The sequence below is a fragment of the Bos grunniens genome, chromosome 17 (genome assembly GCF_055505025.1).
Source record: "Bos grunniens cultivar Pamir isolate PY7600 chromosome 17, Bosgru_T2T1.0, whole genome shotgun sequence".
NCBI classification, from domain to species: domain Eukaryota; kingdom Metazoa; phylum Chordata; class Mammalia; order Artiodactyla; family Bovidae; genus Bos; species Bos grunniens.
In genome coordinates, this window is record NC_141181.1 from 3,351,977 (window position 1) to 3,367,769 (window position 15,793).

General features: G+C 39.9%; 1 protein-coding gene across 2 annotated transcripts in view; it reads left to right on the forward strand.

The window, feature by feature from the left end:
• The window catches only part of DCHS2 (dachsous cadherin-related 2), a 315,935-nt gene that overhangs the window by 111,134 nt on the left and 189,008 nt on the right, over nucleotides 1–15,793 (forward strand). The window lies entirely within an intron of this gene.

Here is a 15,793-nt window from a genome sequence, read left to right on the forward strand (position 1 = left end):
TAGGGTGCAGGCTCAGTAGCTGTGGTCCGTGGGTGTAGTTGCCCCATGGCATGTGGAATCTTTGAGACCAGGAATGGAACCCCTGTTTCCTGCAATGGCAGGTGGATTCTTATCCACTCTCCACCAGGAAAGTCCTCTGCTTATGTTTTAGATTGGGAGTTGACAAACTGGCATATGGACTATATCCAATTTGTTGCCTGTATTTGTAACACCTGTGAGCTAAGAACATTTTTATATCTTTAAATGATTGAAAACAGAAACAGAAGTAATATTTTGTCATAAGTGAAAATTATAAAATCAAATTTGGTGCTTATAAATAAAACTATTTTTTGGAACAAAGCCATTCACTTACGTATCATCTATGGCTCTTTCACGGTAAAATGGCAGAATTGAGTTAAAAGAGGCCTTGTAATCTGAAAAGCCTAAAATAGTAACACTTATTATCTGACTCTTTACAGAAAAAACTTGCAGATGCCTGATTCAGAGGTCAGTAATGCCCTAGGCCTTATAATGCTCTCATATGTCTGTGCTTAAGTGGGTCTTCAGGAATGAAGTACTAGAGGATGCACTTGCAAATAGCTGAATAAATAGATGACAAATGCCTATTAAATAAAATTCTTTTTTAGGTTTAGCATTTTTGATGCTCAGCTTCTTTGTCATAATATTGTTTCAATAAAACTATATGAAAATTTGGACAAAAAAATTGAATGAAATAAGAACAAAACCACTTATCCCCCACATTGCATTATTTAACATTCGTCTCATTTATGTTTTGTTATTGTTGTTTAGTTGCTACGCCATGTCCTTTATGCTTTATTGAGATATAATCTACCCATAGAATTGGAAGTTATTTCAAGTCTACAATGTGATGATTGGATTCTTGACCTTATCTAGTTAAGTAACACAACCATCACTGAATTATCCTGTGTGTGTGTGTGTGAACATTTAGTTCTAGTCCCTAAGTCTCTTTTTGTTGTTCAGTCTCTCAGTTATGTTCACCTCTTTGTGATCCCCATGGAGTGCAGCACACCGGGCTTCCCTCTCCTTTGCTATCACTAGAAGTTTGTTCAAACTCGTCCATTGAACTGATGATGCCATCCAACCATCTCATCATCTGTTGCCCACTTCTCCTCCTGTTTTCTTTTTTTTTTTTTTCTCCTCCTGTTTTCAATCTTTCCCAGCATCAGGATATTTTCCAGTGAGTCAGATCTTGGATCATGCAGCCAAAGTATTGGAGCTTCAGTTTCAGCATCAGTCTTTTCAATGAATATTCAAGGTTGATTTCCATTAGGATTGACTGGTTTGATCTCCTTGCTGTCCAACAGACCCTCAAGAGTCTTCTCTAGCACCGCAGTTCGAAAGCATCACTTCTTCAGCGCTCAGCCTTCTTTATGGTCCAACTCTCACATCTGAATATGACTGCTGGAAAAACCATAGCTTTGACTATACAGACCTTTGTCAGCAAAGTGAAGTCTTTTCTTTTTAAGACACTATCTTGGTTTGTCATAGCTTTTCTTCCAAGGAGCAAGCATCTTTTAATTTCATGGCTGCAGTCACTGTCTGCAGTGATTTTGGAGCCCAAGAAAATAAAGTCTGTCACTCTTTCCATTTTTTCCCTATTTGCCATGAAGTGATAGGACTGGATGCCATGCACTTAGTGTTTTGAATGTTGAGTTTCAAGCCAGTTTTTTCACTCTCCTCTTTCACCTTCATCAAGAGTCTATTTAGTTCCTCTTCAGTAGTTTCGGCTCGAGGGCTCTAGAGTGCAGACTCAGTAGTTGTGGCCCATGGGCATATTTGCCCCATGGCATGTGAAATCTTCTCAGACCAGGGACTGAACCCATGTTCCCTGCATTGGCAGGCAGATTCTTATCCACTGGACTACCAGGGAAGTCCTCTGCTTATGCTTTAGATTGGGGGTTGATAAACTGGCATATGGCCCAGATCAAGTCTGTTGCTTGTTTTTGAATGTTGAGTTTTAAGCCAGATTTTTTAGCATATTTCAATTATACAGTACAGTGTTATCAACTGTGGTCACCATGTTTTATATTGGATCCTCAGACCTTATTCATCTTACAGCTGAAGTTTATACCCTTTTACCAAACTCCGCCTATTTCTTCCACCCCAGGCAAACACTTTTCTACTATCTGTCTCAGGGAGTTTGACTGTTAAGACCTACCTATCAGTAGTACCATGCAGTATTTGTTTTTGTCTGACATCTCAATTAGCATAATGCCCTCAAGGTTGTGGCACATGACAGGACTGCTTTTTCATAACGAATAGTACCTCCCTGTGTATAAACTAAGATCATGGCATCTGGTCCCATCACTTCATGGCAAATAGATGGGGAAACAGTGGAAACAGTGTCAGACTTTATTTTTCTGGGCTCCAAAATCACTGCAGATGGTGACTGCAGCCATGAAATTAAAAGATGCTTACTCCTTGAAAGGAAAGTTATGACCAACCTACATAGCATATTCAAAAGCAGAGACATTACTTTGCCAACAAAGGTCCGTCTAGTCAAGGCTATAGTTTTTCCAGTGGTCATGTGTGGATGTGAGAGTTGGACTGTGAAGAAAGCTGAGCACCGAAGAATTGATGCTTTTGAACTGTGGTGTTGGAGAAGACTCTTGAGAGTCCCTTGGACTGCAAGCAGATCCAACCAGTCCATTCTGAAGGAGATCAGTCCTGAGTGTTCTTTGGAAGGAATGGTGCTAAAGCTGAAACTCCAGTACTTTGGCCACCTCATGTGAAGAGTTGACTCATTGGAAAAGACTCTGATGGTGGGAGGGATTGGGGGCAGGAGGAAAAGGGGACGACAGAGGATGAGATGGCTGGATGGCATCACCGACTCGATGGAAGTGAGTTTGAGTGTGGGTTGCTTTCTGGGCTCTCTAGCATGCTCCACTGATCTATGTTACTATTTTTATGCAAGCACCATGCTGTTTTGATTACTACAGCTTTGTAATATAATTTGAAATCAGAAAGTGAGATGCCTCCAGCTTTGATCTTCTTCCTCAAGATTATTTTGGCCATTTGGGTTCTCACATGGTTCTACACAAATTTTAGGATTATTTGTTCTGTATTTGTGAAAAATGCCTTTGGAATTACACAGAACTGTAATTTGCTTTTATAGAATGGACATTTTAACAATATTAGTTCTTCCAATCCATGAGCACAGAATATATTTCTATTTATTTGCTTCTATTTCTTTTATCAATGTCTTGCTGCTTTCAATATAAGGTTTTCCACCTAGGTTAAATATATTCCTAGGTATTTTATGAGTTTTTTATGTAATTGTAAATGGGATTTCTTTTTTAAAAAATCTCTGATAATTCATAATTTGTGTTTATAAATGCAACAGATTTTTGTATATTGATTTTATACCTGGCAACATCACTGAACTCGTTTATTAACAATATTTGTTAAGTGTTTAAGTTTTCTGTATATAATACAATTTTATCTAAAAATAAAGGCAGTCTTGCTGTTTTTTTTTTTTTTTAATCATTAGTGGGTATTCACTTTTATGTCAAATGCTTTTTCTGTATCTCTTCATATGATCACATGATTTTTATCTTTCATTTTGTTAATGTAGCATGTCACATTGATTGATTTGTGGATATTGAACCATATTTGATCCTGGTGCATAATCATTTTAATGTATTATTAAGTCTGATTTGCTAATAGTTGCTAATAGTTTGTTGAGGATTTCTGCATCTATAATATCCGGGATGTTGGCCTATAATTTTCTTTTCTTGTAGTGTCTTTATCTATTTTTTGTATTGAGGTAACAGTGGCCTCATAAAATGAGTTTGGAAGTGTTAGCTCCTCTGATTTATATCCTTTTGATTTTATTCTATATGTTGCATTTTTTTGCATAAATGGGATATGTTTTATATATATATATATTTACTTGTATTTTTTCACTTAATATATGTCTTTATATATAGTCATAGTTTCCATGAATACATTGATTTTTTATCATATGGATAAATTATAATTTATATAATAATTATTTTATTGTGGACATTTGGGTTTTAGATTAAATAATCCTATACTATTTTTTTCCTTTTTTAAAAAAATAAAGTTATTTATTTTAATTGGAGGTTAATTACTTTACAATATTGTATTGGTTTTGCCATACATCAACATGAATCCACCACAGGTATATCTTTTATACAAGTATTTGGCTACATATATTCCTAGAAAAATACTAACTGGGTCAAGGTTTATTTTTAGGTTTTAGGAGAATGCTTACCAGATGTATATGGTAAAAACAAAGTTACTTTCCAGATAGGCTTTAAAAATGACTGCATGTTTATTTCATCTTTGCCACACTTAACATGAGTTTTAATGATTGCCAGGTGGCAATAGCGTTAAAGAATTGCCTGGCAGTGCAAGAGATGCAGGCTTGATCCCTAGGTCAGGAAGATCCCCTGGGGGAGGAAATGTCAACCCACTCCTGTGCCTGGGAAATCCCATGGACAGAGGAGGTTGGCAGGGTGCAGTCCATGGGGTCTCAAGGAGTTGGACATGACTAAGTGTGTGTGCACATACATGCACACACACGCACACACACATCATGATTACCAACTGGCTATTAACTTAATGATTGTCAATTATTTTAATAGTTGACAGTTTTAATGATTACCAGTGTTAAAGTATATTATTTTATTTTTCACCTATTTTACTATTAGTGAGTTGAAAATCTTACATATATTTATTCTTCTATAAATGATTTATGTCCTTTGCCTAATTTTTTGTAATAAGAAATCAGTATTATTTTTAAAGAGTTATCTCCATATTAATATGTTTTTTACATTTCTTACAGATATCATAACTAACTTGCATTGAAATTTTGTGTTTGTGGTTATTTTTAACATAGTAGAGTTTTACATGGTTATGCAGTCATTGTATTGACTTTTCCCTTTGTGATTTCTGTCCATCTGTTTTAGTTTTGTAATTCCTTTTGCTTTGAAATTTCTTTCCAGTGTAAGAATCAGCCAAGAATTTCCCTATATATTCATTGTGCCTTAAATGATTTCATTATTTACATTTAACATATCTGTGTAGAATTTATTTTGGTGTGAGGTTAATAGCAAACTTGATTTCCCCCCCCCCCATGTACTTTGCCAATTTTTCTAGCAACTTACATGGATAAACCCACATTCCTCCATGGTTTATGATGTTTTCTTTGTAATACCAAAAAAGAAAAAAAAAAAAAGGTTTATCAGGATCTGTTTCAGGTCCTACTTTTGTGTTCTATTGACCTGCCTGCCAATTCTCTCTCTTTTGTTTTTTCCTTCAAGGTCATGCTGTTTTTTAATTTAAGACTTTGTAATAACTTTGTAAAACAAGTTACCACCCTATTCCTACCCATTGATCTCTTTTCACAAAATTTCCTTTGGCTGTTTTTTTTTTTTTTTTTTTTCGTGGAGGGGGCATAATAAGCATTGGGATTAGTCATCTTTTAATCTCATTTCTCAATAAAAACATTATCAGAGAAGTAAACTTTTTAATTTTTAACTTGAAACTATATATTCAGTTTATTCATCTAATGCCTTTATCAACTTCTCTGAAAACACATTTTAAAAACTGAAGATAAAACACAGTTCTGTTTCCAATTTTCACATGCCTGAGGATGATTTTCTTTTCCTTTTGCCATTTTTAACATTTTGGATTTTGTTATATAATGATATAGCTTAGCTGATAGATTGTGTCTTAGGAATAAGAAAATATTCCTTCCTTCATTCATACAGCACAGTTTTAGAGCCTCTTCACCATGAGCCAGGTACTGCTGTTGTTGGTGCTGGGGTTGTAGCAGGGAGCAGGATAATTCCAGTGGGGAAGACAAATATTACATAAATACACAGAAGCATGTACTGTAGTGTAGAAATAAGCACTCTGAAGAAATTCAAAGCAAAGTAAAGGGCAGAGGGTGGCACTCGTGTAAGGTGATCAGGAAAGTCCTTTGTGGGGGATTAGGTGGTGTTTACAGACACTTGAAGGAAATGAGGAAGTTATGAGAGAGTTAATTCTTAAGTAGGTTGATAACAAATCCGGGGCCCTAGAGGAGGAGAAAAGGACAATTTTTTTTTCTACTTTGCTTTGTCTTAGTCACATAAGACTTTTTTTCTTAAGCTATGAGTTGTTATGGCAATGATCTGCTTTTTCTAAGACTAACTTTCTTTAAGCCCAGAGCTAATGATTACATAACAAAAGCAACACAACTTGCTCAAGGGTTTGTTTTCCTTAAACTCTGTACTTAATGACTATGTAACAAGAATATATCTTGCTCCAGGACATGTTTCTCCTTCTTAACAAGAACCTTCTAACTGATCCTGTTATCTTAAGATGTATGCTGTGGGAGTGAGTCTGGTAAGACCTTTAAAACCTTGAGACATCCTTTTAATCTATTCTTAGTAACCAATGAAAAAAGTATATAAAGCCCCACCTAAATTACTAAGCAGGCAGAGAGTGCCCCACCCTGTTCTGATGTCAGAAGCTTCTCTTTCCCTTTTTCACTGTAGTAAAACTTTTGCCACATGAAGTTCTGAGTGCCTGAAGCCTTGTCCCTTGTCCTGAAGCCAAATTCTCTTCCGAGATCACAGATCTGACACAGTTCACAATAAGCTATCAGATATACATGAGCAGTTCTCCTGGGTTCCCTTACCCTACTGCTCTCCACCCGGGTGCCCTTTCCCAATAAAATCTCTTGCTTTGTCAGCACATGTGTCTCCTTGGACAATTCATTTCCGAGTGTTAGACAAGAGCCCAGTTTCGGGCCCTGGAAGGGGTCCCTCTTCCTGCAACAAATGGCGACTCTGGTGGGACTCTTCTTCGCTGAGGCTGACATCCTGACCACTCAGGATACTCAGGGGCCAGCTTGCCTGCCAATGGACCAGAGCCAGAGGCCGCAACTGGGACCGTTTTGTCCCTGGTCTCCTGACGCGGACAACTGGCCAGAGTACCCTGACCGGTAAGGAACAAGAGACTTTATTGACCTCTCTCCCCTTCCCTCTCTCTTTCCTCTCCTTAACCCTTCATATCCTTCCCCGTTTTTCTAGTCCCCCGGTCCTGGATGCAGGAATCTGGTCGAAGGGCTCTCAGCCTGAGCTGAGGATTGGAGGCTGATTACCTCCTCTTGGCAGAGAACTCAAATTCTGGTTCTGGTCTGGTCTGATTTCTGGTAGGGCCGAGTTCCAGTCCTCCCTTCTCTGGAGGCCCAGGGAAAAGTCCCATAACGCCTGGTTACCTGTAGGTGGCAGGAGATGTCTGTAAGGCCACCCCTTTCGCCCCCCCTCTCCTGCCTCCTCCCCCTTCTTCTTTCAACCTGGCTTCCTTTCCTCCCTTTGAAATCTTTGATGTTAGTACTTGGATCTGAGGTTCTGTGTCTCTATATGAGGTTTTCTGAGAGACTGTATTCTTGTATTTAAGGGCTTTCCTGGTGGCGCAGAGGTTAAAGCATCTGCCTGCAATGTGGGAGACCTGGGTTTGATCCCTGTGTTGGGAAGACCCCCTGGAGAAGGAAATGGTAACCCACTCCAGTATTCTTGCCTGGAGAATCCCATGGACAGAGGAGCTTGGTGGGCTGCAGTCCACGGGTCACAAAGAGTCAGACACGACTGAGCAACTTCACTTTCATTTTCATACATGTATAACTGGTATACAGTTATACCTGTATACAGTATACATTATATAGATTCATCAAGAAGATCAGTGTATCCAGAGGATAGTGAGTGAGTCAGAAAGCAGTGGGAGATGAGGTCAGAGAAAGGGGTCAAATGAAAGAGTTGGGTTTCATGAGTATGGGAAGCAGTTGGAAGATTCTGAGCAGGAGAGTAACATGATTTGGTGTTTCAGTAGTATCTCTCTGGCTGCCAATATAATAAGTGAGTGGTGGTGCTATTCATTAAAATCACTGGCAGAGCAGTGGATGTTGGAGTGGTGGGAATCGGTACATTGGAAGTACCTATTAGTCACTTGTTGTTGTTCAGTCATTAAGTCATGTCCAACTCTTTGCAGCCCCATGGACTGCAGCACGCCAGGCCTCTCTGTCCTTCACTATCTCCTAGAGTTTGTTCAAACTCATGTCCATTGAGTCGGTGATGCCATCCAACCATCTCATCCTCTGCCATCATCTTCTCCTTTTGCCTTCAATCTTTCCCAGCATCTGGGTCTTTTGCAATAAGTCCCCTCTTCACATCAGGTGGCCAAAGTATTGGAGCTTCAGCATCAGTCTTTCCAATGAATACTCAAGATTGATTTCCTTTAGGATTGACTGGTTTGACTCCTTTCAGTCCAGGAGACTCTCAAGAGTCTTTAACATCACAAATCAAAAGCATCAATTCTTAGGCACTCAATCTTCTTTATGGTCCAACTCTCACATTCATACATGACTACTGGGAAAACCATAGCTTTGTCTATATGGACCTTTGTAGGCAAAGTGATGTCTTTACTTTTTAATAAACTGTCTAGGATTGTCATAGCTTTCCTTCCAAGAAGTAAGCATCTTTTAATTTCATGGCTACAGCCACCATCTGCAGTGATTTTGGAGCCCAAGAAAAGAAAATCTGCCACTGCTTCCACTTTTCCTCTTCCATCTGCCATAAAGTGATGGGACCAGATGCCATGATCTTAGTTTCTTTAATGTTGAGTTTTAAGCCAGCTTTTCCATTCTGCTCTTCTATCCCTTCAAGAGACTCTTTAGTTCCTCTTCACTTTCTGCCATTAGGGTGGTTTCACCTCCATATCTGAAGTTTTTAATATTTATTTTAGCAATCTTGATATCAGATTGTGATTCATCCACACTGACATTTCACATGATGTGCTCTGCTTTTAGTCACTTCAGAGGTTTAATTAATTGGACGATGTATGAATCTGGGGCACAAGACCAAGTATTGGAGGAATATGTGTTGGTTTAATGCCGTGGGGTTGGGTCGGATCACTCAAGGTGCATATTGTTTCCTAGGGCTTCGATTACAAATAGTCATGAACTTTGTGTCTTAAGAATATAGTAATTCTTGTTGCTTGTAGTTCTGGAGGCTAGAAGAACAAAATCTAGCAGGTCCTTAGTCCCTCCAAGGGCTTTATTGGGAAGTCACTTTGTTTTTTTCCAGCTTCTGACACCTGTAAAGTGCTCCTTGACTTGTAGCCACATCACTCCAGTCTCTGCTTCCATGGTCACATTGCTTCCTCCTCTTCTGTGCATTGGATTAAAAGTTCATCTGATAAAGTTTATCCAGGATAAACTCTTCTCAGAATCCTTAATCACAACTTTGGCAATACAAGCTAGGATTCACTATTTTATAAAATAAAGTAAAATCACAGTTTCAAAGGATTAGGAGGCAGACGTGTCTTTTGGGGACCACCTTTCGTCATGTGTCTTTTGTATTGGCCACCTTTCAGCCCAGTACAGGTAATGACTGTGGATTGAAAAGCCAAGCGGTCCCAAGACTGATCTCCAGAGCACAACAGTATTCAGAAGTCAGAGAGAACACAGAGGCAGTAAAGAAAACTAAAGGTAGTCAGTGAAATGTAGGAGAGAGAGTCAGAGTGTGGTCACTGATGAAGAAGAGTTTCAATGAGAAGGAAATGATTAGCTGTGTGAAAGCAGCTGAGTGGTGTACAAAATAAGGGCCCGATTTTGACTGTTAGATTTGGTAAGACCTTGACATTGGTGAACTTGCCAAAATTGTATTCAAGAGTGGCATATTTGATTCCATTGTGGTCCCCAGTGCTGAATCCAGCTTCTGTTGAAATACTATAACCCTGGTTTAGCCGGCATTGTTGTGCTTAGTCACTCAGTCGTGTCCAACTCTTTGTGATCCCGTGGACTGTAGCCTTCCAGGCTTCTCTGTCCATGGGGGTTCTCCAGGCAAGAATACTAGAGTGGGTTGCCATGGTCTCCTCCAGGGGGTCTTCACAATGCAGGGATGAAAGCCAGGTCTCCCACATTGCAGGTGGCTTCTTTACTGTCTGAGTCACCAGGCTAGCCCAAGAACACTGGAGTGGGTAGCCTATCCCTTCTCCATGGGATCTTCCTGACTCAGGAATTGAACTGGAATCTCATACATTGCAAGTGGATTCTTCAGCAGCTGAGCTACCAGGGAAGCCCTGTTTTAGCTGTTACATCCGTGACTGGCCAGTATAAAAAGTGCTTCAATGTATAAAGTTATTTTGCATTTCTTTCTTCTTCTTTTATTTCTATTTGAAGATCTGTGTGTGAGTATGTTGTGTCAGTAACCTTGGTTCTTCAAACTAGTTTATGCTCATGGTAGAGATTTTGGAAATTGTTGTTTTTCAGTCGCTAAGTCATGGCCGACTATTTGCGACCCATGTCACATGTCAAACTCCCCTGTCCATCATTATCTCCCAGAGTTTCCTCAAATTCATGTCCATTGAGTCAGTGATGCTATCAAACCATCTCATTCTCTGCTGCACCCTTATCCTCTTGGCCTTCAGCCTTTCCCAACATCAGGGTCTTTTCCAATGAGTGGGCTCTTTGTATCAGGTGGCCAAAGTATTTGAGTTTAAGCTTCAGTATCAGCCCTTCCAATGAATATTCAGGGTTGACTTCCTTTAGGATTGGCTGGTTTGATCTCCTTGCTGTCAAAGGGACTCTTGTAAGTCTTCTCCAGCACCACAATTTGAAAGCCTAGCTTTCTTTATGGTCCAATTCTCACATCTGTACATGACTACTTAAAAAATCATAGCTTTGGCTGTATGGACCTTTGTTGGCAATGTGATGTATCTGCTTTTTAATATACTGTCTAGATTTGTGATAACTTTTCTTCCAAGGAGCAAGCATCTTTTAATTTCATTACTTCAGTTACTGTCCACCATGATTTTGGAGCCCAAGAAAATAATATGTGTCATTGCTTCTATTTTTTCCCCTTCCATCTTCCATAAAGTCATGGGACGTGATGCCAAGATCTTAGATTTCTTAATGTTGAGTTCCAAGCCAGCTTTTTCTCTCTTCTCTTTCACCCGCATCAAGAATCTCTGTAGTTCCTCTTCACTTTATGCTGTTAGAGTGGTATTATCTGCATATTTGAAGTTGTTGATATTTCTCTCAGTAGTCTCGACTCAAGCTTGTGATTGATGCGGCCCGGCATTTCATGTGATGAGCTCTGCATAGAAGCTAAATGAGCAGGGTGACAATATATAGTCTTGCCTTACTCCTTTCCTCAATTTGAACCAGTCTGTTCTTCCATGCCAGGTTCTAACTGTCGCTTCTTGACCCGCATACAAGTTTCTCAGGAAGTATTAAGTTGGTCTAGTATTCCCATCTCTTTAAGAATTGTCCACAGTTTGCTGTGATCCACACAGTCAAAGGCTTTAGTGTAGTCAGTGAAACAGAAACTGAAAGTGTGTGGAAGTGTTAAACCACTCAGTCGTGTCTGATTCTTTGCAATCCCACGAACTGTAGCCCACCAGACTCTTCTATCCACGGGGTTCTCCAGGCAAGAATAGTTGAGTGAGTTTCCATTCCCTTCTCCAGGGGACCTTCTTGACCCATGGATCAAACTTGGGTCTCACTATATTGCAGGCAGATTCTTTACCATCTGAGCCACCAGTGAAGCAGAAGCAGTGGAATTTCCCTGCTTTCTCCATGACCCAACGAATGCTGGCAATTTGATCTCTGGTTCCTGAGTCTTTGAAATTTTGGAAGTTAAAATAAGAAAAAATTAAAATGAGTTATTTAATTTAAAATTTTTGAAGTGTAGCCTTTTTTTCCTAGGATCTTTGGTGTTTGATCACTCAGTTTTTTAGGTTGGGCTCTAAGGCTTCTATACAGAGACCACTGAATTAAGTGTGATATGATTGCCCAGCAGTATATAAAGGATAGTGTCACTAACAATATATCACCCTATGACTCTAGGTTGATTTTTGGGTTTCAGGGTGCCAATGTGATTGGCTGGGCATGCACCCAATTGTTGAAGAGGAGACCTTTCTAAGTAGAGGGAGGCTCTGCTGGTGATGGGAAGGCAGATGGATCCAGTGTGTTTGTAGAACATGAAAACATGTTTTCAAGAGCCATTGTTCCCATTTTCTCCCATGACATATTCAGGGGTTTCCCTGGTGGCTTGGATGTCAAAGAGTCTGCCTGCATTGTAGGAGATCTGGGTTCAATCCCTGGGTTGGGAAGATCCCCAAGAGAAGGGAATGATTACCCACTCCAGTATCCTTGCCTGGAGAATTCCATGGATAGAGAAGCCTGGCGGGCTACAGTCCACAAGGTCACAAAGAGTGGAACGTGACTGAGTGACTGAAACTTTGACTTTTCAACATGACATTTTCATGTGGAAAAATCCTTACCCAGATGTTAAAAAGAAGGAAGTGGTAAAAATTCTTTAAATTTCAGGAAGCTAGTAATGGAATCAAGGAGGTATTACTGTTTTATTAATAGCTTGCATCTTTATAATGTCTCCATTAAATTAGTGAAAGGTCCAGCTGGGAGACTGGGAGGGAGAACAAACTGTTTTGAGTCAGAATAAGTTTAAAGTAAAAATTATCAAATTCCTCTCAGTCTAAAGCAGGCAAATTGAGACTGAGAGGAGGAACAAGGATGTCGTTGAGGATACTGTGATGTGACTCTTTGAATGATTCAAGGATGAGATCCTCCCAAGCTCTCCTCTGCTGCTGCTGCTGCTGCTGCTAAGTCACTTCAGTCGTGTCCGACTCTGTGCGACCCCATAGATGGCAGCCCACCAGGCTCCGCCATCCCTGGGATTCTCCAGGCAAGAACACTGGAGTGGGTTGCCATTTCCTTCTCCAATGCATGAAAATGAAAAGTGAAAGTGAAGTCACTCAGTGGTGTCTGACTCTTAGCGACCCCATGGACTGCAGCCTTCCAGGCTCCTCCATCCATGGGATTTTCCAGGCAAGAGTACTGGAGTGGGGTGCCATTGCCTTCTCCAAAGCTCTCCTCTAGATCCCCAATTTAGCCCCACAGGACTGAGATCATAGACTCTAATCAGAAGTTTCTTTCTCTGAAGCAGCTATTTCTTGATGAAAGGGCCCACTCAACTTATTTACTCAATAGTCAGAATTTTCTCTTAAAGATCTGGCAAAGCCATTTCTATTATTTTAAATTACCTAAATTTTATGTGTAAAGTCAGTGGAAACTGGAAAATGCAGACCTCTTAAAAATGCCAAATTACATGTAGACTTTACAAGACCAATTATTAGTGAGTAGGCCACTATTTTTAGGGAGTTGAATAAAGAGAAGAGGAATACTTTTTAATTTCATGATCTGAAACTTAGGGTCTGAACTGATAACATACACTGATTACCAGCACTCTTGTCCGACTTTTGCCTCCATATATTTTGCTAGCCACAAGTCCAAGTGAGAAAAAGGTCTTGAAATTGGAAATAAGGAAACTCATTTTATACAAGCCATGTTACTTGTTAATATGGGCTATTATAGGCTGAGAATGAATTTTAGAATTTTAAGTTCATTGTGCTTATCTTCCAATCAAGCCAAAGTTACTGAGAGTACCATATGGTTTTAGAAGATATGTTTGGTGTCTTTGGAAACTTGAGGCTACTAAATCATTAACAGCTGACAGAATGGAGTAGACCAAATGTACTTGGAATTGAGTTCTTTGTAGTGGGGAAGTTTGTGGATTTCCTGGTTCAGCCCATCTGATGAGAAGAATATCTCATAAACATGTTAGCTAGTTGCACAAGATGAATAATTTTGCCTGAGAATATGAGATTGATGAGAGTGAAGATAAATGTAAAAGACTGTGTCGTCAGCTGAAAAAAATTAAAGAGGAAAATAATATTGCCAGTTTTAAAATGTTTCATCAGGTTCAGGGCCAGATAATTCTTTGTTGTAGGGTCTGTTCTTTCATGGTTTAGCTGCATCTCTGGCTTCAACTCCTGAGATGCCAGTAAAACTCTTTCCCCAGTTGTGAAAATCAAAACTGTCTCCAGACAATGCCAAATGCCCTCATGAGGGCAAACTTGTCCCTGAGTGAGATCCACTAGGCGAGGCTACAGAGATAACCCCCAAAGCCACATTGCAGTTACACGGTCAAGATTGAACAGGATGAAGAGGCAGATTTATGAGAACTTGTGCTTATTGAGTGTGTTATTGGGGTGGAATTTCATTTGGGAAACACAATAATTAAGGTTTAGCTTCTATTGTATATTGTACTGATGAAAGATAGACTACTTTTTTTTAAATATAGAGTTTAACTGAGAGCAGTAGGTCTACTAAAAATATGGGTGATTAATTGTCTTCTATTTTACCTCCCTCCAAAAAGCCTGACAGAAATATGTAGAACTGCCAAAACGAAATCAATGGTGGCATGACACTGCAAAGACTGCTTAGGGTATGCTTTCTGCTTGCTTAAATTTTACTACATAGAGAGGCTACTCGGGGACTTACATAGTCTCATATGCGTGTATTCATATAGAGACACAGTGGCACTTGAGGCCGAGACTGCATTCACCAAATGCCTGGGCAATCGTCAGCTTTTCCCGGTCTCCTTCTGAGTTAGGCTGGGGCCATGTAACAAACCGTCCAGTGAAATGTGAGCGGAACCTAACTTAGGGGCTGGGGAAGCTAAAAACCAGAATGTGTCTTCCACTCTCTCCTCCCCTGCCATAGTGGCTTTGGGGGCCTCCCCAGAACACGTCCTCTGAACCAAAGAAGGGCTGCTCCTTTCTTTCATTGTCTCTGTCCTCTACTGTCTTATTTTGGAATGTCTTTTAGTTGGACATTGGACTTGCTGAATTGACCTGCTTAATTCTCATATTTCCAGTGGTCATCATTCTATTTTTCTGTGTTTTGGAACTCAGCTGGGGTTTGGCCATGGGGAATAGAAGGGTCAGCTAAGACTCAAGAGCACAGGCATCACTGTCAGCTGCCTTTCTTCATGTTAATGATCCTCTGGTGAGAGAGCCACATGCTTGTGAAGTAAACTTCATATGATGTTACGCATCATCTAGCAACTTCTGTACTGAATGAAGGTTAGGGGATTTGAGGAGTATTTTTCAGTAAATAAAGGATAAAGTGATGAAATGACAAGGGGTGATACTTGAGAGGCAGGATTGCATGATCTTTAGTAGCATGTAGTCTGCTGTTCAATTGCCTGAATTTGAAGCCTAGTTTTAACCTTTTTTAGCTGTGTTCTGTGTCTATATATATATATATATATATAAAACGTGTTCTGTAACATATAGTTCTTATTCTTTTTTTCTTTCTCCTTCTTCCTCTTCCTCCTCCTTTGGTTGATCTTCCTTTCAAGTGCTTCTTTTGTTGTCAGTGCTATCTAGATGTTTGTTATCACTAGTTAATTGGGTTGCATATCAAAAGAATTACACCAAGCCTATGAGTGCAAGAATATTTTGAATTCTATTAATAGCCTGTTGTATTTCTAACTGCATACTCTAATGGTTAGTATAAATAAGTTAAGTGCTTTCATAATTCTGATTGCTTTCTCTTTTCTACCGAGCATATGATCACTGCTAGCATAAATCATACTCTGGTTAAAGAGAAAGGTGCCCTTTCTTCTGGGCAGTTTCAGCTCCATGTCAGTGCACCTGTTGGCCAGCAGAACACAGGCTGGATTTCACCCCTGCATGCCCCCTGGGAAAGGCATCTCTGTGTAGTGTTCAGTCTGCATGACTGGGGCCCTGGTGGGGGCATTACCCCCGGAAGGAAATCTGACCTAGGAAAGCCAAAGCTCATGCTCCAAGGTGAATCCTATTAACTCGATTGGATACTAGTGGTTGTGCCTGATTTCTTTGTCCTTGTTGCTGTGAAAGGGTGAAGGTA